The sequence below is a fragment of the Saccopteryx bilineata genome, chromosome 5 (assembly GCF_036850765.1).
Source record: "Saccopteryx bilineata isolate mSacBil1 chromosome 5, mSacBil1_pri_phased_curated, whole genome shotgun sequence".
Taxonomy (NCBI): domain Eukaryota; kingdom Metazoa; phylum Chordata; class Mammalia; order Chiroptera; family Emballonuridae; genus Saccopteryx; species Saccopteryx bilineata.
Window position 1 is genome coordinate 82,873,577 of NC_089494.1, and position 27,689 is coordinate 82,901,265.

Consider the following 27,689-nt stretch of genomic DNA (forward strand, 5'->3'; position numbering starts at 1 on the left):
AAAAGTATATAATTTTATCAGCTTAATATATTGAGTGATTTTCTCCCTTAATATACTTTATTTTTATACTGTCCAAAAAATAAACTGTGACTTAACATTATTACTATTTCTATACCTATATTTTATTAGGCACTATGTATTTGATAGCTTTGTTGGTAGTTCATAGCATTACATTTGTCCCTTGAGAATGGAACTGTGTTAACTTATGTTGAAAGTCACATAAGTAAAACACCAGAAAAATCACTAGAAAAAGGTAAAAAAAAGAAAGCTACATCTTTTGAAAAGTGTGTTTTAGACAATAATCTTGACAAAACTTTAGAAAGTAATAAAAGAATTGGAGAGAAGGTGATAAAACTAGAACTGATGACACTGTTTAGTTAAAGGGATGTGTATTGATTGCCCATTGAGTGGCAAATACGTAAACAAGCATACCCAGTTAATTAACATACACATTTTAAAAAGCTACAAGTTGTAAATATTTATCTGAAGCTTGCAAATTCAAGTTTAGAACTTAGTATTATAGGGGCAATTCACTGATCTTTGAGTCAATAGAACTATAATACACTACTCATAACCCTATAACTTCATTTTTATTTTGAAATATCCCCTAATTTTTATGAGCAGTGTACATTGTTCTTTCTGTGTAAGGAACCTGCTAGTAAAAACCTTCGAGTTTGTAACTTAAACCCTCCTCCATTATTTACATTGTGTACCTAGGGCAAAACGGTTGAATTTACAAGAGTTATAAGTTTCAATTTCTAATGTAAAATTTGGCTCAGTTTACTGGATGATATACACATGAAAAACATATCTTGATAAGGAAATTATAAAATGGGCCTCAAATAATAACAAACTTGTTTTGAACAGGAAAAACTAACAGGAGCTCCAGTGGCGCAATCGGTTAGCGCGCGGTACTTATACAGGAAAAACTAACATATCTATCTAAACCTACCCTTTATTAAAATTCACTGAAGTAGGCAAAAAGGTGTAAGAAAAAGGGGACAAATAAATTAAAATTTTATTTATCACAATAGAAGTAATTTCTTCCAGATAGAATGTGGAAAGAATCAGACAACAGGAAGGCAACTCTGATCTTTGATTCCTTGTATGATGAGAAAGTCTGTTTAGGAAACAAGAGAGCAGATAGCACACAACCGTCAGTACAGACACGCTCCATCTTGAGGAGGCCATGGGCAGTGGGTTCCTACCAGCTACTCCTCAAATACAGGCGTCGGAAACCTTCACATCGTTTGCACTTGAAAAAGACCTTTGTGTTAGTCAGAAAGTGTGCTATGGCTGCAAGCTGGGTAGTAATGAGGACAAATAGGCTAAAAAAAGAGAGAGAGAAAGATGACTGCTCCTACTGACTACTAAATATATGAAAGAAACTCACTAGTCATCCAACACAGTGCTTACGAGTGTAAGTCTCAGCTTCTTACTAGCTTTGTGACCTAGGTTAATAAGTTAACATCAATTCCTGCATCTGCAAAACTGGAATCATGATAATAATACTTTGTGATGATGCTTGGATTAGTGGAGACAAGGAATGTAAAACACTAACATATATGAGACACACAGAAGTAGTCAAAAATGTTAGTTAACATTATTATTAATATCCATAGTAACCATAGTGAAGCTTTTACTGCTCTTTCCCCAGCTTCATTCACTGATTATGTCATTTTTCAGACAATTGGACATATGACCTGTCAAAGTCAATTATTGAAAAACCATGTTAATATCTCTTTGCCAGGTTAGGGGAGCACCATGATAATTCAAAATCAACTTTTGTAGAGCCAACATCAACTTACAATATTGTACCATGCCTAGAGGATGGGAAAACAAAAATATCCCTAAATAATGTTTTTATTTATTTATTTTTAATTTTTATTTATTCATTTTTAGAGAGGAGAGAGAGAGACAGAGAGAAGGGGGGAGGAGCTGGAAGCATCAACTCCCATATGTGCCTTGACCAGGCAAGCCCAGGGTTTTGAACCAGCGACCTCAACATTTCCAGGTCGATGCTTTATCCACTGCGCCACCACAGGTCAGGCATCTAAATAATGTTTTTAAAAGATTCTTTAGTCTTAAAAAGAGAGTTAGGGCATTTCCTTGGAGACTCATAACCACTGCTTAGCAAGAGATCAGTGTCCAACAAGAAGTCCTAAACACCTCTAGAAAAACTTTAATTTGTTATCTCAGCACAATTCAAAATATCCTGCAACTTTCACAATACAATAGTCCTAACAGACTAGGAGAGCTTGGATGGAGATTTGTTAAAGATTGCTTGAGAATTATATATATATTGTAATCTTGTTCTTACTCTTCTTTTTCAAATAACAAATAAGATATATTCTGTGTCCCACATACTGTGACAAGGCAATCTTTCAAAATTTCATTGATTATGTAAGTGCTTGTTTGGTTTTATTGAGTTTTTCATTAGAATTGCATTCATTTTAGAGATTAGTTTGAGCAAAGGTTTACCTCTTTTAATTATGATTCTTCTCATCCAGGAGAATGGCATTCAAAATTTCTTTTGTACAATAATTAGTAAGTATTTATTAAAAGAATAATGTCATCCAATTATTTTTTGTAATAATTTTAAACACTTCAAATTTATTCCAAGACATAGTGCAATTTTGGTTAATGAGATCTTTTTCCTAATATAGAAATTTCTACTTAATTGTTACTATTTAGTAGAAAAGAATACTGAGTGGGGCATTTTCCTTTGCCCAACAAACCTCAAGAACAACCAGAAAACTCAAGGAGACTTTATGTAGTTTTAGTTTGAAAGAGAACTTCAAGCAGAGGAGTGAGACTTCCTTGCAGGCTTCTTCAGTGTGCCAGCAGTTGTTAAAACACCACCAGTCTCTTGCTGCACACCTGCAATTTTCCTTTTCCTATGCTGTTTCATCAACACAGCCTAAAACACACTAAAATTGCTTTTTACCTGGATATTTCTGAAGACAGCTTATAGAGCAACTCACAGGGGTAGGACAGAAGGGACAGTGGTGTCTCTTGCAGAGTGGGGAGGAGGGAGGATTGGCTCATAGTTAGCAGATAGCCACTGAAAAGAGACACTTTAAGGACATGATAGAATGACTTGAAATAAAGTTGAAAACTGTCCCCAAACACTTTTATCTTTCCCAAGGAAACAACTTCATTGGCAGAGGCTCCAAAAGCATATGGAATCAGTTTAAAGCCACCACCCTCTCACTTCTATTACATTTAACACAACCTCTCATTTAACACCTTACCACATCTCCCATCTCTCTTTTGACCATGCGTTCCAGAAGATTTGGAAGGAGTAGAGGAGGAGATGTCCCCAAACCACATTTCTTCCCTACATGACTCTGAACGAGTACACTATGGCCTCTCCCCACTCAAGTCCTTCACCAGAAACCACGTTTCAATCAGACTAGGCTGGGTTTAGATTAACTATTATGTATAGTGTGCTTAGAATAGTGCTTGGTACATATTAAATATGTAATAAATTTAATAAATATATAAAGGTGGAGAACTTTACTCTGGGTTTATACCCCACAGGAACATATCAGTCATAATATTTCCACTCTGGATTAGAGGATGCAAGAGACATCACAACTATATGCTCTAAAATAATCTCTAATTTAGAATAGTGAAAGGATCAACCATGAGCTGTGACAAATCAATTGTCTTTATTCTACCAAAATTTTATAAGAGTTTGAGACCAAGCACTTGTTAGGAAAGAAGTTTTGAGTATTTAGATCTCTATCTTTATCTATTATAGTTTCTTTTTACTGATCTAATAACTAACTTAGGCATACTGAACTCAAATAAAAATTTAAATTATATTTCCATCTAGCTAATTAAGGTTTAATTCTTATGTTTCAATTCATATGGGCTTTAATTTAGCATATTTTTAAATATTTAAAATGAAAAACAAAGTGATCTAGTACCATTTAATGATTATTTTAGAAATTGATTGCCTGACCAGGCGGTGGCACAGTGGATAGAGTGTGGAACTGGGATTCGAAGGACCCAAGTTTGAGACACCGAGGTCGCCATCTTGAGCATGGGCTTATCTGGTGTGAGCAAAGCTCACCAGCTTGGAGCCAAGGTCACTGGCTTGAGCAAAGGGTTACTTGGTCTGCTGAAGGCATACAGTCAAAGCACATATGGGAAGGCAATCAATGAACAACTAAAGTGTCGCAACGAAAAACTAATGATTGAAGCTTCTCATCTCTCTCTGTTCCTGTCTGTTTCTATCTATTCCTTTCTCTGACTCTCTCTCTCTGTCTCTGATAAACTATATATATATATTTTTTTTTCAAAGCTAGATTAAGATAGGCTAAATCTCTATGCCCCTTTACTTAGATTAACTGTTCTGTCTATTCATATGATAGCAAAGGTCTACCAGAAAGTTCTGTCCGTTTTTGGAATAAAACAAAATACAAATTTTTCTTACTGTCAATAAACTTTATTAAATAATATAATTGCCATTATTATTATTAATGATTTCTTGCTAGCGTAAAGGCAATTTGTATATCCCATTTTTGAAAAATGTTTTATCTTTTGATGCGAAAATTGAACCAGTGCTTGTTTGATATCTTCTTCATTTTTGAATTTTTTGCCCTTCAAAAAATTTTGTAAGGACAAAAACAAGTCATAGTCAGAGGGTGCTAAGTCCGGGGAATATGGTGGATGTGACAGACATGCTTCTGTAGCATTTCTTCCTTGTTGAAATTCGTAAAAATTACAGTGGTGTAAATGAACTTTATCAGTAGCCATGGGTACACTATCACTTCACACATAAGACTAACGTGAATCAACTCTGTTTTAGTTAATTTGCTACGCCAGTATGTATTCATTAAGAGATAAAAAATAGAGAGGCACACATGTGCCAAATAAACATGTGCTTACGTGTCGAAACTTGTGATAGAAACGGACAGACTTTCCGGTAGACCTTATATTAAGTACATGATCACTTACTTTCATAAATCACTTTAATAATTGGCCCTTATAGTAAATATGTTATCTATTAAGATACGTTTTTTTTTGGCCTGACCTGTGGTGGTACAGTGGATAAAGCATCAACCTGGAAATGCTGAGGTTGCCGGTTCAAAACCCTGGGCTTGCCTGGTCAAAGCACATATAGGAGTTGATGCTTCCTGCTCCCCCCCCCTCTATAATGAATACATAAAATCTTTAAAAAAAAAGATACTTTTTTTAATGTAACCCTATCTTGCCTGCTTTTCTTACTCCCAGACCTTAATATAAAGAACAAGTCTCTTTTCTTTTCTTTCTTTTTTTTTATTATTATTTTTTAATTAATTCAGTGAGAGGAGGAGAGGCAGAGAGAGAGACTCCTACATGCGCCCCTACCGGAAGCCACTCAGCAAGCTCACTAGGGGGAGATTCTTTGCCCATCCATGGTGTTGCTTTGTTGCTCAGTAATTGAGTGTTTTCCAGCACCTGAGGGAAAGGCCACGGAGCCATCCTCAGTGCCAAGGTCCAACTCGCTCCAATGGAGTCATGGATGCAGGGGTGGAAGACAGAGAGTGAGAGAGTGAAAGGAGAAGCGAGAGGTGGAGGTGTGAAGAAGCAGATGGGTGCTTCTCCTGTGTGCCCTGGCTTGAAATCATACCTGGGACATCCACATGCCAGGTGGATGCTCTGCCACTAAGCCAACTGATCAGGGCCAAGAACAAGTCTAAATCATCTTTAAAAATATACCTAGTGCCTGTGCCTGGCCTGTGGTGGTGCAGTGGATAAAGCATCGACCTAGAACGCTGAGGTCGCTGGTTCAAAACCCTGGGCTTGCCTGGTCAAGGCACATATGGGAGTTGATGCTTCCTGCTCCTCCCTTACCCTTCTCTCTCTCTCTCTCACTCTCTCGCCTCTCTAAAAATTAATAAAAAATAAAAAAATTTAAAAATATACCTAGTGACCTGCAAATATAAATGATTCATATATGTATTACTGAAGTAAACTTTTGATAATGTAAGTAAAATTAGTATGTGTGTGCATATATGCACATATATACAGATATATACATTTTTAAGTATGTGGAATTTCATATGCCTTATGTGAAATTATAATATTATTTCTTTATAAAGATTCATAAATGTTTTAAACATAAATGGATGTTATATCTTATCAAGTGCTTTTTCTGCATCTCTAGATAGAATCATAGTATTTTTGTATTTTGTTTTATTGATGTGGTGTATTATGTTGATCAAATTACGTATAATGAACCATCTTTGTGCTCCTGGAATGAATCTCACTTGATTGTGATGTATTATTATTTTTTAATGTCTTGTTGTATTTGATTTGCTAGTATTTTAAGATTTTTGCATCTGTATTCATTAGAGATCTTGGTCTGCAGTTTTCTTTTTTTGTGTGGTCTTTGCCAGGTTTTAGTATCAGAATTATGTTGGCCTCATAAAGTATTTTAAAGAGTATTGTTTCTTCTCTTTTTTGGAAGACTTTGAGAAGGCTAGGTACCAAATCTTCTTTCAGTGTCTGGTAGAATTCACTAGTGTAGCCATCTGGTCCTGGACTTTTATTTTTGGGGAGGTTTTTAATAGTTGTTTCTATTTCCTCCCTGCTTATGAATCTATTTAGTTTTCCACCTCTTAGTGATTCAGTCTAGGAAGATTGTATAGTTCTAAGAACTTAAGTATTTCTTCTATAGTGTTAAATTTAGTGGCATATAATCTTTCATAGAATTCTAGTATGATTCTTTATTTATGGTGTCTGTGGTAATTCCTCCTTTTTCATTTTGGATTTTGTTTATTTGAATCATTTCTGTTTTTTTCCTTAGTGAATCTAGCCAGAGGTGTGTCAATTTTATTGATTTTTTTCAAAGAACCAGCTCTTCATTGTATTAATTTTTCTATAGTTTTTTTTGTTGTTGTTCTTTATCTCACTTAGTTCTGCTCTAATTTTATTATTTCTTTCTTTCTTTTCTTTCTTTCTTTCTTTCTTTCTTTCTTTTTTTTTTTTTTTTTTGGTATTCTGGTATCTTCTATTTCTGGTATTTTGAGATGTAATGTTAGGTTGTTTACCTGGGATATTTCTTGTTTTTCAATATAGTGGGCAATCAGAGGTGGATTTAATGTCGGGTGCACTGGCGCATGCCCTGGGTCCCGACTTCTGAAGAACCCCCAAAACCCCAATTTTACATTTTTTTCCAATAAGGGGCCCAATATTTTCTTCTGTGCCCAGGGTCTCAACCAATCTCAATTTACCTCTGCCTGTAACGATATAAACTTCCCTTTTATTACTGCTTTCACTGGATCCCAGAAGTTTTGATATTTCGTGTTGTCATTCTTATTTGTTTGTTTGTACTGTACCTTTTGATCTCTGCTTTTATTTCATTTTTAACCAGATCATTTTTTAGAAGTATGTTGTTTAATTTGCACATTTTTGTGGGTTTCATTACTTCCTTTTTGCAGTTGAATTCTAATTCCAAAACCTCATGGTAAGAAAGTATGCTTGGTATAATTTTAATCTTTTTAAATTTGTTGTAGTTAGTTTTGTGACCCAACATATGGTCTATTCTTGAGAATGTTTTATGCACAATGGAAAAAAAATGAATAATCTGATATTCAAGGATGAAATGTTTTGTAAATGTCTATTATGTCCATTTGGTCTAGTGTATCATTTAGACTGGTAATTCCTTATTGATTTTCTGTTTGGATGATCTCTCTCAAACTGTTAATGGTGTGCTGAGGTTCCAAATATGATTTTGCTTGTGTTTGTTTATATTTTTAGATCAGTTAGTAGTTGTATTATATGTTTTTTGCTTCCTTATTCAGTGCATATATATAAGGTCTACCGGAAAGTTCTGTTCGTTTTTGGAATAAAACAAAATACAAATTTTTCTTACCGTCAATAAACTTTATTAAATAATATAATTGCCATGTGAGGACAATTTGTATATCCCATTTTTGAAAAATGTTTTATCTTTTGATGTGAAAAATTGAACCAGTGCTTGTTTGATATCTTCTTCATTTTTGAATTTTTTGCCCTTTAAAAAATTTTGTAAGGACAAAAACAAGTGATAGTCGGAGGGTGCTAAGTCCTCCAATGGTGGATGGTGGATGTGACAGACATGCTTCTGTAGCATTTCTTCCTTGTTGAAATTCGTAAAAATTACAGTGGCGTAAATGAAGTTTATCAGTAGCCATGGGTACACTATTGCTTCACACATAAGACTAATGTGAATGAACTTTGTTTTAGTTAATTTGCTACATCAGTATGTATACATTAAGTGATAAAAATAGAGAAGCACACATGCACCAAATAAACATGTACTTATGTGTTGAAACTTGTGATAGAAACGGACAGAACTTTCCGGTAGACCTTATATTAAGAATTGTTACATCTTCATGATATAGTATCCCCTTTAACATTCTGAAATGTACATCTTTCTCTTCTGTTATCTTTGTTGTCATAAAGTCAGCACTGCTAGAAACTAGTATGGCTACATCTGCTTTTCTTTGGGTATTTGCTTGGAGATTCGTTTTTGAACTTTTCACTTTGAGTCTACTTTTGGACTTGCAGCTTAGGCATGTCTTTTGAAGGAAGCATATGGTTGGCTTTTTCTTTTGGATGCATTTATGTTTAAAACACTCAATAAAATGAGTATAGAAGCAGAGTACCTCAATGTAATAAAGGTCATATATGATAAACCATCAGCCAATATCATACTAAATAGTGAAAAACTGCAGGTGTTGCCTCTAAAATTAGGAACAAGAAAGACAAAGCTGCTCAATCTCTCCACTCTTATTCAACATAGTACTGAAAGTCTTAGCCAGAGTAATCAGGCAAGAGAAAGAAATAAAAGGCAACCCTACTGGGAAAAAAGAAGTAAAGGTATCACTTTTTGCAGATTACATAATCCATGTATAAAGAGAACCACAAAAACTCTATTGAAAAGCTACTAGAAATAATAAATCAATACAGCAAAATCACAGGATACAAAATCAATATACAAAATTCTAGAGCTTTCCTATAAGCCAAAAATGAAACTTCAGAAAATGAGCTCAGAAAAACAATTTAGTCTACAATTGCAACAAAAAGAATAAAATACCTAGAAATAAACTTAACAAAGGATGTGAAGGACCTATATACTGAAAACTACAAGGTATTATTGAAAGAAATGAAAAAGACATAATTAAATGGAAAAATATTTCATGTTCATGGATTGGAAGAATCAACATAGTTAAAGTAAGTGGCCATATTACCCAAAGTAATATACAAATTTAATGCAATTCCCATGAATAAACAGATGACATTTTTTAAAGAAATAGAACATAAAGTCACCAGGTTTGTATGGAACCATAAAAAATCCCAAATAGCTAAAGCAATTCTGAGAAAAAAGAATAAAGTGAGAGGTACCACACTACCTGATTTCAAATTATACTACAGAGTCACAATAATCAAAATAGCATGGTATTGGCAAAAAAGGGGGAAAAAAGCACAAAAAAAACAAAAACAAAACAAAAAACAGACATACAGACCAATGGAACAGAATTGAGAGCCCAGAAATAAAACCATATATATGGACAATAATCTTCAATAAAGGGACCAAAAGCACACAATGGAGAAAAATAAAAGTCTCTTCAATAAATGGTGCTGGGAAAATTGGAAAGCTACATGCAAAGGAATGTAACTTGACTACACCTTGTCCCCCTGTACAAAAATTAATTCAAAATGGGTCAATGACCTAAATATAAGATCTGAAACAATAAATTGCATAGAAGAAAACATAGGCACTAAACTTATGGACCTTGGCCATATGAATTTGACCTCAAAAGCAAGGAAAGGCAAAAATAAATGAATTTACAAAGCTCAGCAACAAACAAGCAAACAATCTAATTCAAAACATGAGGAGACGACCTGAACAGACACGTCTCCCAAGACATACAAATGGTCAACAGATACATCAAAAGATGTTCATCTTAACTGGCTGTTACAGAAGTGCAAAGCAAAGCTACAATGAGACACCACTTCACAACTGTTTGATTGGCTGTTATCAACAAGATGAGTAATAACAAGTGTTGGAAAGGCTATGGAGAAAAGGAACTTTCATTCACTGCTGGTGGAAATGTAAACTGGTACAGCTCTTATGGGAGAAAATATGGTGGTTCCTCAAAAATTTAATTATAGAACCACCATATGACTAGAAGTGGATTTACTGGGGGCTATACCAGGCAACACTCTGAGTCCCAATTTCTGAAGGGCCCTGCAAAATTCCAACTTTACACTTTTTTTCTAATATCAGGGCTCCAATATTTTCTTCTGCACCCAGGGCCTCAATCTACCGTAATCTGCCTCTGTATATGACCCAACAATCCCTCTACTGGGTATCTACTCAAAAAACTTGAAAACATTGGTATGCAAAGACACATGTACTCCCATGTTCTTTGCAGCATTGTGCACAGTGGCCAAGACGTAGAAATCACCGGCCCTGGCAGTTGGCTCAGTGGTAGAGCATCAGCCTGGCGTTTGGAAATCCCAGGTTCGATTCCCAGCTAGGGCACACAGTAGAAGTGCCCATCTGCTTCTCCACCCTTCCTCCTCTCTGTTCTCTCTATCTCTCTCTTCCCTTCCCGCAGCCAAAGCTCCACTGAAGCAAAGTTGACCCCGGGCACTGAGGATAGCTCCGTGGCTTCCACCGAAGGTGCTAGAATGGCTTGGTTGCAACAGAGCAACAACCTAGATGGGCAGAGCATCGCCCCCTAGTGGGCATGCCGGGGTGGATCCTGGTCAGGTGCATGTGGGAATCTGTCTCTCTGCCTCCCCAATTCTCACTTCAGAAAAAAAGAAAAGACATAGAAACCACCAAAGTGTTCCATGATAAAGGACTGGATAAAGAAGATATAGTGTATATACAATGGAATACTGCTGAGCCATACGAAAGGATGACATTGTCATTTACAATAATATGGATGGACTTTGAGGACATTATACTACATGAAATAAGTAAATGAGAAAAAGTTAAGAACTCTTTGATTTCATACACAGGTGGGATATAAAAATGAGACTCATGGACACAGACAATTGTGAAGTAGTTACTGGGTGGAGGGTGTTGGAGGCAGGAAGGTAAAGAGGGACAAATATACAGTGACAAAAAATGATGACTTTCGGTGATGGGCACACAACACAATGATCAGTTCAAATGTTACAGAAGGGTTCACCTGAAACTCTGTACTCTTATTGATCAATTCACCTAATTAAATTTAATTTTCAAAATAAAAATTTTAAAAAGATTCCTAAGAAGTATAAAAACTTGTACATACTAAGTATTCCATGCTGGTTCTTTGAGTATTAGAGAAAAAATAACATTTTGTTATGGATATGACACTGCTCTACAAAACATGGACAGTAACTGCTCTCTGTGAGGATATTGTCCAAATGACTCTGGATTTCAGTTTAAAGTTCAAACATGATCACACACAATTGACTTCTCTGCTTCTGATGGAAAACTGGTGAATGAAAGAAAAATTTCAAGACTTTTGTAAGCAGAAGTTGCTGATGCAAAAAAAAAAAAACAACAACCCCAAAACCTGACTACTCTTCAAGTCAATCCAACATCACTTATTCTCAGCTTTGTATGAGTTTTTCTGATAAATGCTCTTGTAGACAATTCATTTTACCACTCAATTCAGTAATTAACCTGATTATCTTATGTAATTAGCTAACACTCTAGCTTAGTCATATTCACAGCACGGTTGTAGATGAGCTCATTCCCTCATCTGCCTGGTATTCTGACTACTGAAATGAAGTTTCCCGTCTCAGAAGTATTGGGGAAATTCTTCTCACTTGGTCTTACTTACTTCTCTGACTTATGAAATTAGCAGGAAGAAAGAGTTGCTTCTCATCCTCTGTGGAGCCTTACCTGCAGTATCTAAGGCTGCTTATGTCTAGGGAAATAAGCTGGCCATGTAGCGTGAAGCCATTGCTCTTCCAATTTAATCAGCCAACCCCACTGGCTGACAATTTACCCATATGCCCCCTGATAATTGTGCACCTTTTATCACAAAAGCCACCTGGACTTGGTCAACAGTTAAATTATATAATACAATGGACATTTCATGCCTCTTTTCATTCTCAAATGCTGGTATATTAAGAAGAAGCCTGATCTTTTAAAAAAAAATTACATGAAAAAATATTTCAGGCTCCACCTTTCTTACTTTGCTCTGACCCACACACTTGAGTAAAGGCAGTTTCTAAATATAGCTGTTTCCCAAAATAATTTATCTTTTCTTGGATATTTTCTGGGTAATGATCAGGCTCACAGGGTTGAGGATTCATACAGACCTATTTTGAAACTTTCGGCTCCCACCATTCCATTCTGGCCATGATTCTTTTTCTTCCCCCTTAGAACAACTCCTGACCAGCCTGACAGGGGCTCTGTGCAGCAGCATGGCGAAAATGTAGCCTGTGGCATTCAAAGTTAATTCAGCCACCTAAAGCTCATGGTGGGTTGATATGGTTCTAATATCATAAAGATAATAATCACTGGGTTCAGTACACTGATGCCTGAGTCCTTAACAGAAACCAGTGAGGCAAGGTAATAGGTATCAAGCATCTCAATTAATGTTATTAAAATGTCTTTATTTTCTTGCAGTTGACATTATAGATGAAAGTTCTGAATGAATGGAGATACTAATTGGAGGATAAGTGAATGTATAGCTACTGAAATAAGATAGACTAACTTTGTGGGAGTACAGGGAGAGTAACAACTCTGACATCTGTCAGAGAAACCCCTTAAAACCCAGGAGATATACAGCAGAGAGGAAAATTAGCCATTTTTTTTCAGACACTATAGAGAAAAACATTTGGATGCACTCTATCGAAGGGCAGCAACCTACTTAAATATAAATGACTCCTAAATCTGCTATTCCATACTAAATAGTGTAGACCATGACTTGATTGCCAGTTTCAATAACTTTATCCAGAAGTCAATCAGAAACTTTAGGGGGTAGCTTCAGCCCCTGCAGATCCCATGCAAAATGTTTGCCAGCACCTCTGAATGTCTTCCTACTTCTATTGCCATCTCTCTCAGGGGGTCTGAGTGTCACCTGGCAGGTGTGTAGACACATTGTGTGGGTTAGACTGACTGCACTCAGAAAATCCCTCTAAATACACAGGCTGAACTAGAATTGGGAGGCATTGTTGACTTGAGTCCCCTGACTGATGTAGTCATACTTAGAGTGAACAATTGCCAAGACTGTTGTGGAAGACACTATTGCACTACACATCCCTCTTTCTGACCAAGTGGAACTTTTGCAATTACTAGACCTTAATTAATTCCTCTAAAAAAGTAGAAAGGTCAATGCAGATGTTTAAAAAAAAAGTCATTTGTTTTTCTAAAGTATATACCCTGATGTTTATATGGCGCTTGATCAGCTGACTGAGTCTAGGACCTGGAAATCATGGTTGAAGCCAATTCCATAGGTTGGCTCCATGTGCTATTTCCTCCAGCAGTAAAGTATGAGGCAAACTGAACTCATTTAGGTCTAGTTTCTGCTAATAAGATTAATCAGAGTGGCCCAGAGAGTAGCACAGTCATGTGAAAATTTGAGTCGGTTAAGAACATTTAGCGAGCTAAGGGGTGTTTTTTTTTGAGATACAGTCTGCCAGGGCTCTGAACATCCCTGCATATTCTTGCTGAGTGTGCTAGACTACAAAGCTCATTCATCTCCTGATACTGAGCAATTTTTCTAGCTCGTCACATAAGCAACTAAGTAGGTCAAGTCTACCAGAGTGTGACAACATGTGACTGCTTGCTCTCCAGTGGAAGAAGGCTCTGCTTTTTGGCCATTTGTTATGATGTTTGCTGCTTGCTCAAAAGGTGCTTGGCCCAGGGTTCCTCAGCAGTGATCCAAACCCACTCCCTGTGCAGCAACTATCTGGGCCCACTGCATGGCCCTAGTGGGACTTGGGAGGCAAGGAGGACAGAGAAATATAATGATGCTCATGCTTTTCGTTAGTTTGTAACTAAGGTAAAAATCAAATCTCAGAACCTTCACTTCTTTAGAGAAACAACATGCATTTTGAATGGGATGTAACTGCATTCTATTTAAGTATCTCTTAGCCATCTTCCAAAAAATTTTTTTAATGTACTCTTATAATTAATAAAAACACACTAGTTAGAAAGTAGCTGGACAATGATTTAAACTAGCAGAAAATATTTTTAATTATTCTCTTATTCTTTTCTATATGTTGATACAGTTTCAAAGAATTGGAACATTTTGCAGTTTATTTAGCTTATTTTATGTAATTCTGTTTATAACCCACTAAAAATAAAATTTTTCAGTCTTATTTTCTTTTTTTAAATTTTTCTTTTAATAATTTTTATAGAGGAGAGAGAAAGAGAGAGAGAGAGAGAGAGAGAGAGAGAGAGAGAGAGAGAGAGAAGGGGGAGGGAGGAGCAGGAAGCATCAACTCCTATATGTACCTTGACCAGGCAAGCCCAGGGTTTTGAACCGGCGACCTCAGCATTCCAGGTCGACGCTTTATCCACTGCACCACCACAGGTCAGGCTAGTCTTATTTTCTAAATTGGTAAACTCTTTATCTAAATTTGACAAATCTGATTATCATTCTCTTTAATTTGCACATGAATGTTTTTTTAAAAACTAATTATAACATTCCCTTTGTTTCACATGATAATCTGTGTGTGTGTGTGTGTGTGTGTGTGTGTGTGTAACAGAGACAGAGAAAGCGAGACAGAGAGAGGGATAGATAAGGATGGACAGACAGGAAGGAGAGAGATGAGAATCATCAATTTTTCATCCTAGCACCTTAGTTGTTCATTGATTGCTTTCTCATATGTGCCTTGATTGAAGGGTTACAGCAGAGAGAGTGGCCCCTTGCTCAAGCCAGCGACCTTGGGTTCAAGCCAGAGACCTTGTGCTTCAAGCCAGTAACCATGGGGTTATGTCTATGATCCCACAATTAAGCCAGCAACCCCACACTCAAGCTGGTGAACCCACACTGAAGCCGGATGTGATGCACTCAAGCCTGAGACCTCGTGGTTTCAAACCTGGGTCCTCTGCATCCCAGTCCAATGCTCTATCCACTGCGCCACCAACTGGTCAGGATAATCTTTTGAATATAACAAATAGTTAAAAGTTTGATTCACTATTAAAAAATAATTTAAAGCCCGTTATGTCATAGCCCTTTAATTGAAAAGTTCCAGAAATTCAGAGGCAAGAATATACAAACTAAAAATACTTTGTTCCAAATTATAATTCATAGGATAGGCTGACTTTGAAATCATCCCTGTACTACCATTCACTAATTAATTTTCTCTGAAAAAGAAAAAAGTCAAATTTAAAATCATTTCAAAGTGTTATTGAAATGTTTTCTGAAACATAAAAGGAAAAAATATGACTTACAGATCCTATGTATGAGTACAAGTAAATCAACTTCACAAGATTTCTACTTCATCTTAATCCAAGCTTGTTCTACTGCTTCTCAATTTTTTGTTCCTATTCAGTCATTTATACCATTTTAAGAGCAGAGCTTTCTCAGACTGATGGCACCAGTTCTTGAACACAGGAAGGATATCTGTCCCAAATTCTCTCCCTTCTTTTTAGTTCTTTCTTTAGTTTTTAGATAAGGGTTTGTATAAAATGCTACACATTTATTTTCATTTTTAAAATTTTCACCAGTTATTAAATCCAGCTTTTTTGTACACACACTTACAGATTGAGACTTTTCCCTTATACACATATTCCAATTACTGAATGGACATTTTAAGAAAATTATGTGTTCTTTTCAGGATTCCATTTGTTAGTCCTTCAAAATACTCAGAAGTCCCCAGTCACCCACCCTTAGAGTTGAATACATCTTGATCTACTTATTTATCCCTCTAATTATACATGTTTTTGTCAACTTTTAAAGGCAATTTTAAATTGTATTTCTTATCCTTGTGTTCTGAAATCTGATTTGGAAATAAACTTTAGAACATATTCTTTTTTTGTAACTTGGGAAATTTCTAGAATTTTATATTGAAAATAAAAAACTACTTAAATGACATAATAATGAAAAATTAATAATGTGTAAATATTTTATAGTCTAATGCTTAAAATGATTAGGAACATATCAAATATTGACAAGCATTATTTAAGTTAGAAACATGACTTTGAGTTAAACTGACCTATGCTTCAACCTCAATACCATTAGTTTTTAGTATGTGAACATTGATAAATTTCTTAACTCTTTCAGGTATGGGTTATTCCTCAATAAAATGTAACACCTACTTCGTAGGATTAGATGCTATATAAATGGCACCTTGCATAGTGCTTAACATTTACAAGTGGGTTGAGTAAATCAGAGCTATTATTATAACGAGAAATTTAATAGATAAGTTACCATGAGAATATGATGGAATATGGTTTCTCCTTCAATCTTATCACTTGATCACTTCTCTACATTACAACAATGTGAAAAATCTGCTAGATATTTGGGAAATGCAGAATATTTTCAGGTATAATCAATGGAGAAAAGAAAAGTTTATGTAACTGACAAGCAAAGCAAATGACATAGGTAGTATCAGAAACAGCTCTACAATACATTTACTCCATTAGATTTTTAGCAAAAACTGACAGTTTCCAGTTATGTTAAAACCCTTGTCACTATTACTTTATAGATATCCCAATGCATGTGCCCTGTATTAAGTGTTTATAACCTTCACTGGGAATCTTTCTAATGCTACTCACTGTGCTATGCTAGTTTTCACATATTATTTCCATTGTGTCTGAAAAACCACCCTTTAAAGTCAGTATTATTTTTGCTATTTTAAAAATAGAACCAATACTAAGAAGTAAAACATCCTGAGAAAAATCATAGCTAATAAAATTTCATGCCTCTAAATTTAGAATTAGCTTGCAGAATCCTGAAATATTTCTTAAAAATATAATTTATTATAAAAAGGAAGCTTGAATGGCTTAATATAGAATGCAGTGAAATAGTAAGATATTATCACAACTCTCAGATTTTATGACCTTTCTTATGCTTTTTGATTTTTTTCCCTTCAGTTCAAGAATACTGAAAATAGCTTAATTTTCCGAGCAAGAACATCATTATTATTCATCTACCACCTAATTAACATTATTTATTCATTTTGTATTACACTTCAGCTCAAATTCAGTTTTAATCTTGACTACATTTCATTTCCATGTCACAAGATATCTTCATTTCTCTAAGCATCTTGTCAATGAGAAGATCTAATTATTTTTTATTGTGACTTCAAATCCATTACAGAAGAAAAAAGTTAACATACTTCCATGCAAAAGTATTATGTTAATAACCAGAATTTAAGTCCTATGTTTTTAAAGTAATGATTAGAGAATAATTTAGTTCATGGATGAAGGATTTTGATCATAATTAAGATCAGGTAATTAAGATTTTCTTAGTTTTTTTCTGAAGCTCTCCATTTGCTCAAAAACAGTAGGAGATATGCAACTGCAAAAACTGGCTATATTAACTCAAACTATATGTGAGAAAACAGAACCAAGTCATGGCAGATACCAGTACACCAGGCAGACACAACCTTGCTCAAGATCCTCCACCTAAGCCAGAGTGAATCCTGCCTTCCCACGTGACCACCTTTCTTCTGTCCCCATCAGTATTTTCTATCTCACTATAGACACCTGAATGACAAGAAGGCTAGAGGCACAGTACAACAGATGAGCTGTGGAAAAATAAATAAAAATAAAAAACAATTTTCAAAAAACCTTTACAACCCTAGAAACATCACACAACGAATACAAGGTTTTTTAATCAAAGACAAATATAAACAGCTATGTATTATTTCTGACTCTGAACTACAGTCAGAATCAAAGAGCCAGAGCAAGAGAATATCTCAGAGAAGCAGCATTACAGATTTAAATTACATTAACATATACTAAGAGAATGGAACAAAGCTAATTTTTTAGTTTTGTTTTAGTTCTAATTGTAATATGAAAAGGAGAATATTTTAGAAGCCTGGGAAAATTGCGACAGGTATACAGTTCTTTCCTGGTGTCAAAACCTAACAATATATGTTTTCTTTTAAAGTTGAATAAACGGAAACAAATTAATAAACACTATGGGATCTATAAATAATCGTACATAAAATGAAGAATAAATTTGTTAACATTTACATATTTCTTACTACTTGCCAATTATTCTTTAAAATATTTAACATATACTCACTCATTTTCACTTAAAAAATTTATTTTGAGAGAGAAAATGAGAGAGAGAGGGACAGACACGGGAAGGGAGACAGATGAGAAGCATCAGTGCATAGTTGTGGCACCTTAGTCTTTCATTAATTGCTTTCTCATATGTGCCTTGACTGGGGGGCTCCATGTGAGCCAGGGACCCCTTGTTTAAGCTAGCAACCTTGGGCTCTAGCCAATGACCTTGGGCTTCAAGTCAGCAACATTTGGGCTCAAGTCAGCGACCTAGGGGTCATATCTATGATCCCATGCTCAAGCCAGTGACCTTGAGGTTTCAAACCTGGGTCTTCAGTATCCCAAGCTGATGCTCTATCCACTGCACCACTGCTTAGTCAGGCTCATTTTCACTATATAGATTATTAAAATGAAGCCCAAGTTACTTACTAGGTTAAGGTAAGTGACTTGCCCTGGGGCATGAAACTGACATGAGTGGATAAAAGTGGGATTTAAGTTCAAGCATCCAGTTATAAAGTTGGAAGAAATAAGTAAAACATGCAAAGACTTCTACATGCTGAAGCTTAATTAAGTTTCATACTAAAGGCAGTAAAAAGCAGAATTAACAACTGAAAATTAACGATGTAGAGGACGAACATAAAAGGTGTTCTGAAAATTGAAAAGAAAGTCACGAGGGAAAAACTACAAAAATACAATAAATACAGGAGAAAAAGAATGAGGGAAAATTTATACATTTTTCCCCATTCGTTCATTCAACAAATATATTTTTTTCCTAGAACTACTCAAAACACAAAGTTTCTTGCCTCTAAATGCATGTGCATGTTTTCATAGAATTCATAAACTAAAAGAAGCTGAACTCTTACCCTCATTTTGTTTGATTTTTAAAAGTGGAATTCCAAGTATTCCTATAGAAGAAAACTAAGCTGAAAGTAAAGATATTAACAAGAAACTTTCCAGAGTAAGGGCGGGGAGAACTTAACCTCTAGATTACAATAAATTACTGAAGATAAAACAAACAGACAAATTAACCAATAGAAATATAGTTTCTTGAATTTTTTTGAAGTTTCAAAGGTAATGCAAATAACCTTTTTACTGTAGATTACAAATATTTACACTGCTAATCTAATCCTCCAAACTCTTTCAAGACTTTGCACAAATGTCACATTCTCATTGACTCCATACTAACTAACCATCTTATTCAAAACTGTAACCCACTTTCAAATTGATCACCATGTGCTCTACTTTTATAAATTCTTAGCACTTAGCACCTGCTAAAGTACTATATAATTTTTTATGTATTATGACTAGATGTAAACTCCATGAGAGGTGGGACTATTCCATGCTATTCAGTGATAAATCTCAAGAACATAGTACAGTACCTGGCACATATTGGGTATTAATTAAAAGTTAGTGTTGTTAAGTAGTGAAGTGCCCAGAAAGGAAACAGAGAACATGTTAAAAACATAGGAAGAAATATGAGGCCAGAAGGACCTACACTTGGAGAAGAACCAGAAATGTGTTTGAAATGACAGATTGGGGACAAATAATGGCCATTTTTAATCCAACAGACAGGGCTGTAGACAGCTGAAAATCTAAATTCTACTGTGTCTAGAACTATCTCTAGACTAAGAAAAATAAGTCCCTTCTTTATTATTTGACTCCAGTCTACATTCCAACCACATTTCTTATTCTCCAAGTGAGAGAGAAGAAGCCAATGGTCTAACTTTCAAACTGCTGAACGTAAGAGAGGGTGTCTGAATCCATTTAACCACTGGTTCCTACTTCTTTTCCCCTTTCCCCACCACCCTCCTACAAATTCAAGGAATCAGACATAAAATCTTCGAAGACTCACCATCTTATGTATTTAACCTTGTTGCTCTCCCACCCCAACACACAGATGTGTACACACACATAAACACAAACACACACCACACTCTTCTTAGCCATAACAATCCTGTTCACCATTCCAATGTCAAGTGTAGGATACATGGTTAAACTTCCAATGCAATATTTTAAATATGTCAGCTCTTCCCAAATACATCTAAAACTCAGTGCAATCAGAATCAGTATCTCAAGTGTTGTTGTTGTTTTTTTCTATTTTAGAAGTTAAGTCTATCTGGAAGAAAAAATGCAAGAACAGTCAAGATATTTCAAAGAAAATACAAAAAGTTACAGCAATTAATATAGTATAGTTTCAGTACATAAATAAATCAATGAAAAAGAATGAAGTCTATGAATTTTGAAACCTGAGCATTAAGATAAGTGAACTATGACATTCATTACTTCATTTAATAATTTTTAAAAGTAGATACTATTTCAATGTTCAATCTAAGGAAAATGATTAAATAAATCATCATATATGCCATAAAACACTATAAAGAGGAAAGAATGTCTACAATGTAACTTTTAGGAAAACAAGTAAGCTATAATATGATATTTTTGTTTATATAATATGTATGTACATACTTAACACATATCTACAGACAGATATAAAATATGCTTGTATATATATTATGCATGTAATTTTCTCACATTTTTATAAAATAATAATACTAAAAACAGTAATAACAGCAAAAAGAAATACATTTGCTACAAACATCAAACAGCATGCTAAGCTGTGAACAGTGAGGGTTGAGAAGAAAGAATTTCACTTTTTATTATGCAGAGTTCTATATAAATGGAAAATTTAAACATAACATATTTCATATTTCACTTTTGTAATTAAATGTATATTTTTGCATGTATCATGGTTTTAAGTTTCAGGCCAGTAGAAAATATCCACTTTCTAATTTAAGTCTCACATCAACTTTGTGAAATATATTAATATATTATATTTTACAATTGAGAAAAAAAGTTAAAAGATGATCCATAAAATCTAATTGGAATGCTTAAACATCAAAAATAAAAGTGACAGCTGCCTTTATGTGGCATACAACTAGAACACTCAGTGGAACATTTTGTGTCTCAATAAATGCTCAGTGACTTGAATAACAATAAGATTGTTTCTAGTGTCCAGGAATCCAAACATCTAGTTTAAGACTCTTTCTCTTCTCACCCCCTGTACAGGTGCACCTTTTACTAGACACTACTCAACAGCTATGTACCATGGCTTTTCGTTAGCAAAGCTACAATAGAATGAGGTTGAGAAAGGGTCTAGACTAACCAGCTACACTCACAAATTCTGAAGCAAGTATCTCAAAAAAAACATTCTGCTTTTAAAAGAATGGTTTACACAATTGAATTTATAACTCCTCTTAATATATATATTCTGTGACTGTTAAGTTCCTGTGCAAAGTGAAAATAATAAGCAGCATTAAAACTGGCAAGGTGTCTGACCAGGCAGTGGTACAGTGGGTGAGTGTTGGCCTGGGACACTGAGAACCCAAGTCCAAAACCCTGAAGTTGCTGGCTTCAGTAAGAGCTCATCTAGCTTGAGTGCAGGGTTGCTCACTTGAGTGTGGGATAATAATCCCATGGTCGATGGCTTAAAGCCCAAGATGGCTGGCTTGAGCAAGGACACACTGACTTTTCTGGAGCCACCCCCCTCCCCCCTGGCAAGGCACAAATGAGAAAGCAATCAATGAACAACTAAGGTGCTGCAACTATGAGTTCATCCTTCTCATCTCTCTCCTTTCTTGTCTGTTTCTTTGTCTCTTGTTAAAAAAACAAAAACTTAACAAACAAACAAACAAAAACTAACAAAGCAATCACTTAGTAAGCTACTTTACATGGGGTATGCATCAAGCCATTCAACTCTGTTATATATTGTAGTATCTTTTAAAATAATTATTACTTTCACAAAAGAAACTTTAAGTCACACTTTGAATTCAGTAGCTCAAAAATTAATGAGGCCCTGGCCAGTTGGCTCAGTGGTAGAGCATCGGCCTGGCGTGCAGGAGTCCTGGGTTCAATTCCCGGCCAGGGCACACAGGAGAAGTGCCCATCTGCTTCTCCACTCCTCCCCCTCTCCTTCCTCTCTATCTCTCTCTCCCCTCCCACAGCCAAGGCTCCATTGGAGCAAAGTTGGCCCGGGTGCTGAGGATGGCTCTGTGGCCTCTGTCTCAGGTGCTAGACTGGCTCTGGTTGCAACAGAGCAATGCCCCAGATGGGCAGAGCATCGCTCCCTGGTGGGCATGCCGGTGGATCCCAGTTGGGTGCATGCGGGAGTCTGTCTGGCTGCCTCCCCATTTCCAACTTCAGAAAAAGACAAAAATAATAATAATGAGCAACACAGAGCTCTGTATCTGCTTTTAAAATGGTGAATGTTGTGCATGCATTCATAGAGAAACATACCCCAGAATCCTCAATTTAGTAGCGACTAAAAGGTGTCACTTCATTGAATAAGGTGATTATTGTTTTAAAGATACAAAACAAGTCCTTATGCCAAAATATCAGTGAGGTCACTGAGAGAAAATGATAAAGACATGGAGTTAGGATACTTAAATATTGCCTAGAAAAATGTAGCTTTTCTAACTATGTTTAGAGAAACTGCATTTGCATTTTTCATTGTTATATGAAATTACTCTGCAGGTTATTTTTATAATCACAGAAATCTGTATATATAATATATTAAAACTAATTCTTTATGGCTATTTTACTATTATAAATTAATATTTTTATAAATGTTTCAGAAACTTTAAATACTAAAACTCATTTTTTTACTATCTTCATGATTAATTATATTTTATTGAGTATCTACCTGGGTTGGCAGCTCTTCTTTTCTGATTGCATCGCTTAAGTGCCATTTCTAGAATGAGTCCCTCTATTGTAGATCTTGTATTTTAATGATAGACTTCAATTCTTTTAGATAACTTAAAATGATTGTATAATTTAGCACTTCATCAGTCCTTTGTTGACTCATTACAAGTTTGCTGTTTAATCAATTACCCATGTTATACAAGTGGTAGGAGGAGAAAGGCCAAAAACGAAACAAAACAAAACAAACCCCTGTGATTTATTAACAAATAACAATTGTCCAGTACAGCGATTTTTACCTGGTGTTTCATGAGAATTTTTATAACATGCAATACTTGACTATTCAGGAGCACTTAACTCTTTCCCTCAGATTGTCAAATAAAAAAATGAAAACAGCCAATATGATAGACATCTGGTGTGAATAAATCATTAGAATTATACCCATTTTTTGTCAGACAAAAAAAATTTTTTTGGTGTGCCATTGAATTTCAGTAATCTGTTTATGTGTGCCATGAGGTGAAAAATGTTGAAAAGTTTTGTTTTGTAAATTACCAGTAGGCTCAAGGACATTTTAAAGAATGTCTTTCTCTTAGAGTCTGAGCTACTGTCATTCACACACCAATGGGGAAATCGAATTCCTCACAATCCAATTTCCCAGGAAGAAATCCAATTCTCTAAGTCTTTCCTTGCTCTGTAATGCTTTAGGCTCCACATTGATTTAACAGAGAGGATAAGAAAGAAAGCACCTCACAAGGAGATTTAAAAATAAAACACCAGATCTTTTACAATTCCAAAAAGATCTGCTTTTCAAGTGCATATCAGTCAAAAATACCACTTATAATTTACTTCATCTAGATAGTGAGATAGCAAATTAATGTAAAATACTCTTTTCTTTAAAATTGCAAAATAGATTATAATTATACACCAAGTCCATTTAAAGGAGGAACGTGAAAATCAACATAAGATGATTTTCTTAGGTATAGAACATATACTTTTTCTTTGGTATAGAACATAAGAAGAAAAAAATTGACAAAATTGAAACAGGTTCTGCATATGTCTGAACACTATCTAGTAAAGGTTCATGAAATCAGAATTTACTGAAGAGCCTGCATTGTTTTGTGACAAGGAACATGCCTGCTGCTGTTCAACAATGCATTCTCATTTGCCAAACTTAAATTATAGGCTTCATATATATCATGGTTGTTCAAAAGGTGAATTCTTCAAAATGGCAATTTTGTTCAGATTATTCTAAAATACTTGCAAATGTTACTAAGAAGATAGTCTCCCTTCATGAAGCTTCTTCAGTGTCCTTAGTGTTTCTCTGTTAGTATTACAGGCTTGTGTTCCTCACTTACTATGAGTTTCTGATGGCTGCAACATTGTTTATACTTATGTGTATAGCCCATTACACAGTGGCTGATATGTACATAGTTTGGGTATTAGGAAAGAAAAAATACAAGGTACAAGGTAATCATATTTTGATAAAGACCAGAAACTTATTATCACTTTGATTTACTGAATAACTACCATGTGTTGAGCATTGAGGTACTAAATTACCTTTGATTGAAAGAATGGACCTTAAGATGATTTAACAATAGTTATTGATTCACATAAATGGAAATATTCAATAAAAGTAATGATCCCTCTTGTTCATAAATGAAATTCAGTATGACTGTGGGCACGATGTCATTTGGTGGGTTAATCCCCTTTGCTGGGGAAATAGAAGGAGAGAATTTAGCTGTGAGTGCTCTTCTAGATATATTTATTCCTGGATCTCTCCTTCTCATCCACTCAGTCATACTGCAACATATTTCACACTGATTTAACTTGGAACAAACACCAGCTTCAAATTTCAATTTGCAGAACATTAAAAATAGACTGAACATATCATGACAAATCAAATGCTTTGAAATAACACTGTTGGCAAGGTAGCTTTTACTTAAAATTAAAAATGTTAACATTCTGCAAGAAGGTGAACCATTTTTCTTAGCAGATATGTTTTAAAGAACATTGAAAGGAAATGCTGTATAAGAACAAAAGTTTCAAGAATAAGATTAGCTCTGAAAGGAAATAAAAACACAAAAGAGAAATGACAACAAAATATAAATTATTTCCTCTCTGACAAAAGGACCTCTATTTGAACAGCCTCCTGTTCAAATAAAGCAACAGAAAATTTTAATATCCCACGATATGAAATTACAGAATATAATAATCTGATTCGTCCAGTTAGATTCCAAATGTCAGCTACCAATTCAGTAAAACCAAACTTTCCTTATAGGCTGGCTTTGAGACGTTTCCAGACACCTCCACTTCACATTGCTGAAAATGAACACATAACAGTCTCTGAAAATAGCAAGGCATTTGTTTCAGGGCGAAAAAAAAAACTGTACTTCCATCATGTTTGGGCTCAGAATTGGCAATATGAATGCCTAGAGAATACCTGTGTTCATTCCATAGCCATTTCTGGTGGTACTATTCACTCATTTATTCATTCAATCAACCAATATTGTTAAGTGCCAGGCCCCTTGTGCTAGCTGCTGAACCATAAGTATTAAAGGTTAGTCACCAGTCTCTGGAAACTTAAATCCCAACCCAGCTTCTGTGTGTGTGTGTGTGTGTGTGTGTGTGTCTGTGTGTGTACGTATGTGTGTGTGTACATGTGTATGTGTGCATGTGTGTGTTTGTAAAATAACTATCAAATGGCAAATACTTGGCAAAGATAAAATTTCATAAATATGAAAGCTAAAGATGATAAATACTATATACTATTATATGATATAGTGCCCTCATTTAGATGTGTTTATCGATTTTAAACCACAGATAACTGCTTTATAAAATCACTTTAGAAAACTTTAATGTGTGTAAAGATAAAGTATTGAGGATCATGTATTAATGTAAGTTATGTTATGCGATATTTTTTGAATTTTTGTGGTATAGTCCTAGAAATTGTATTTAAAAAAAAAAAGACATTAAGAGGCAGAGCACTCAACTGCTGCCATGTTCCTGTTTTCATCTATGATATATATGCCTGTGGATTCCAGTTTTCATCATAAATTGGTAATAAGCATTTGCTTAGAAGGCACAATCTTGACAGAATTTATGCAGTTGCCTTTGATTATGCTAAATGACTCAAAATCATTTGGGGATATTTTTCAGGGAGCAAAAAGAGGTGGTAGAAAGTAGATTAAAAGTATTGCAATTCCCTAAAGAAAGGAAAAAACACAGTGCAAACTCAGCAATATAATTCTTACAATGGGAACTTGAAGTTTTCATTAACTCCCTTATTTCCTCCTCCAAAAAACTTGAATTCCACTATATTACAGTACTATATGAATCCTTAGAAAACATATACTGAAAAAAAAATCTTGAACCAGCCTAGCACTTAAGTTTGTTCTGTTTTCATGAAACTGATCATTTTAAAAAGCAGTTTCCGCCTGACCTGTGGTGGCGCAGTGGATAAAGCGTCAACCTGGAAACACTGAGGTTGCTGGTTCAAAACCCTGGCTTGCCTGGTCAAGGCACATATGGGAGTTGATGCTTTCTGCTCCTCCCCCTTCTCTCTATCTCTCTCTCTCTCTCTCCCCCCTTCTCTCCTCTCTAAAATGAATAAAAAAAAAGTTTAAAAAAAAAAAAAGCAGTTTCCAATGATCTCTTCACTACAACTCTGGGTTTTCACTTCAAATACAAGTATTTTATTTTTATTTCCTTCTGAAGATCTATCTTAGCACTTTGTGGTAATGATTTCTTTTTTCTTTTTCCTAAATTCATAATCTTTATTTATAATCACAAAAGACAACTTTGTTACGAAGACATTTTTCCATTCAACTGGGTTGAAGTGTGGTTGACAGCATGATAAACTACACAAATGTTTTTAGGTAGAATAGTAATGTCTCTAGAAACACACGTAACTAAAGGTTAAATAAATCAACAAGGACAACTATTCAGTGAAGTCACAAGGTCTCTTTGGCCTTGGTTATGATCAAAATACAACAAGATTCTCCATTATCAATCAAAATACAATCACTTATTAGTGATCAACTAATTTAAATAAAAATCCATATTAACTCCAATAAGATTTTGTAGGAGTTTTACACTATGTAAATGTGTGAGATATGGGGAAGAGAGCTAGCAGCAAGAGATTTCATTCTGAAATAACTATATTAGCTAACAAGTTAGCCTGTCATAGCTCCATGGAGTCTTACAAAAGACATAGGACTCTAGTATCAGGGACAATGAACTTTATTACAATAAAGTCAAAAGCAGAAGTATCAGTACAGTTGTTGAATCAGCATAGCTGGTTCACTGAGCATTCAGTCCCAAAGCATACCACCTTTCCCCATGTATAAGATGCTCTTATGTATAAGAAGCACCTTAATTTTGGGGCCAAAATTTGAAAAAAAAAATATTACATAAAGTTATTGAACTCAAGGTTTATTCATCATAAAATTCACACAACTCCTCGGCCTTGGTCGTTGGCTCAGTGGTAGAATGTCAGCCTGGTGTCTGGAAGTTCTGGGTTCAATTCCTGACCAGGGCACACAGGAAAAGCGCCCAACTGCTTCTCCACCCTTCCCCCCTCCTTCCTCTCTATCTCTCTCTTCTCCTCCCGCAGTCAAGGCTCCATTGGAGCAAAAGTTGGCCCAGGTGCTGAGGAAGGCTCTATTGCCTCTGCCTCAGGAACTAGAATGGCTCCGGCCACAATGGAGCAACGTCCCAGATGGGCAGAGCATCGCCCCCTGGTGGGCATGCCAGATGGATCTCGGTCTGGCGCATGCAGGAATCTAACTGCCTCCCTGTTTCTAACTTCGGATAAATA

General features: G+C 35.3%; 1 protein-coding gene across 2 annotated transcripts in view; it reads right to left on the reverse strand.

The window, feature by feature from the left end:
- Nucleotides 1-27,689, reverse strand: part of KCNJ3 (potassium inwardly rectifying channel subfamily J member 3) — a 182,347-nt gene that overhangs the window by 40,715 nt on the left and 113,943 nt on the right. The gene's annotated exons all lie outside the window — the stretch shown is intronic.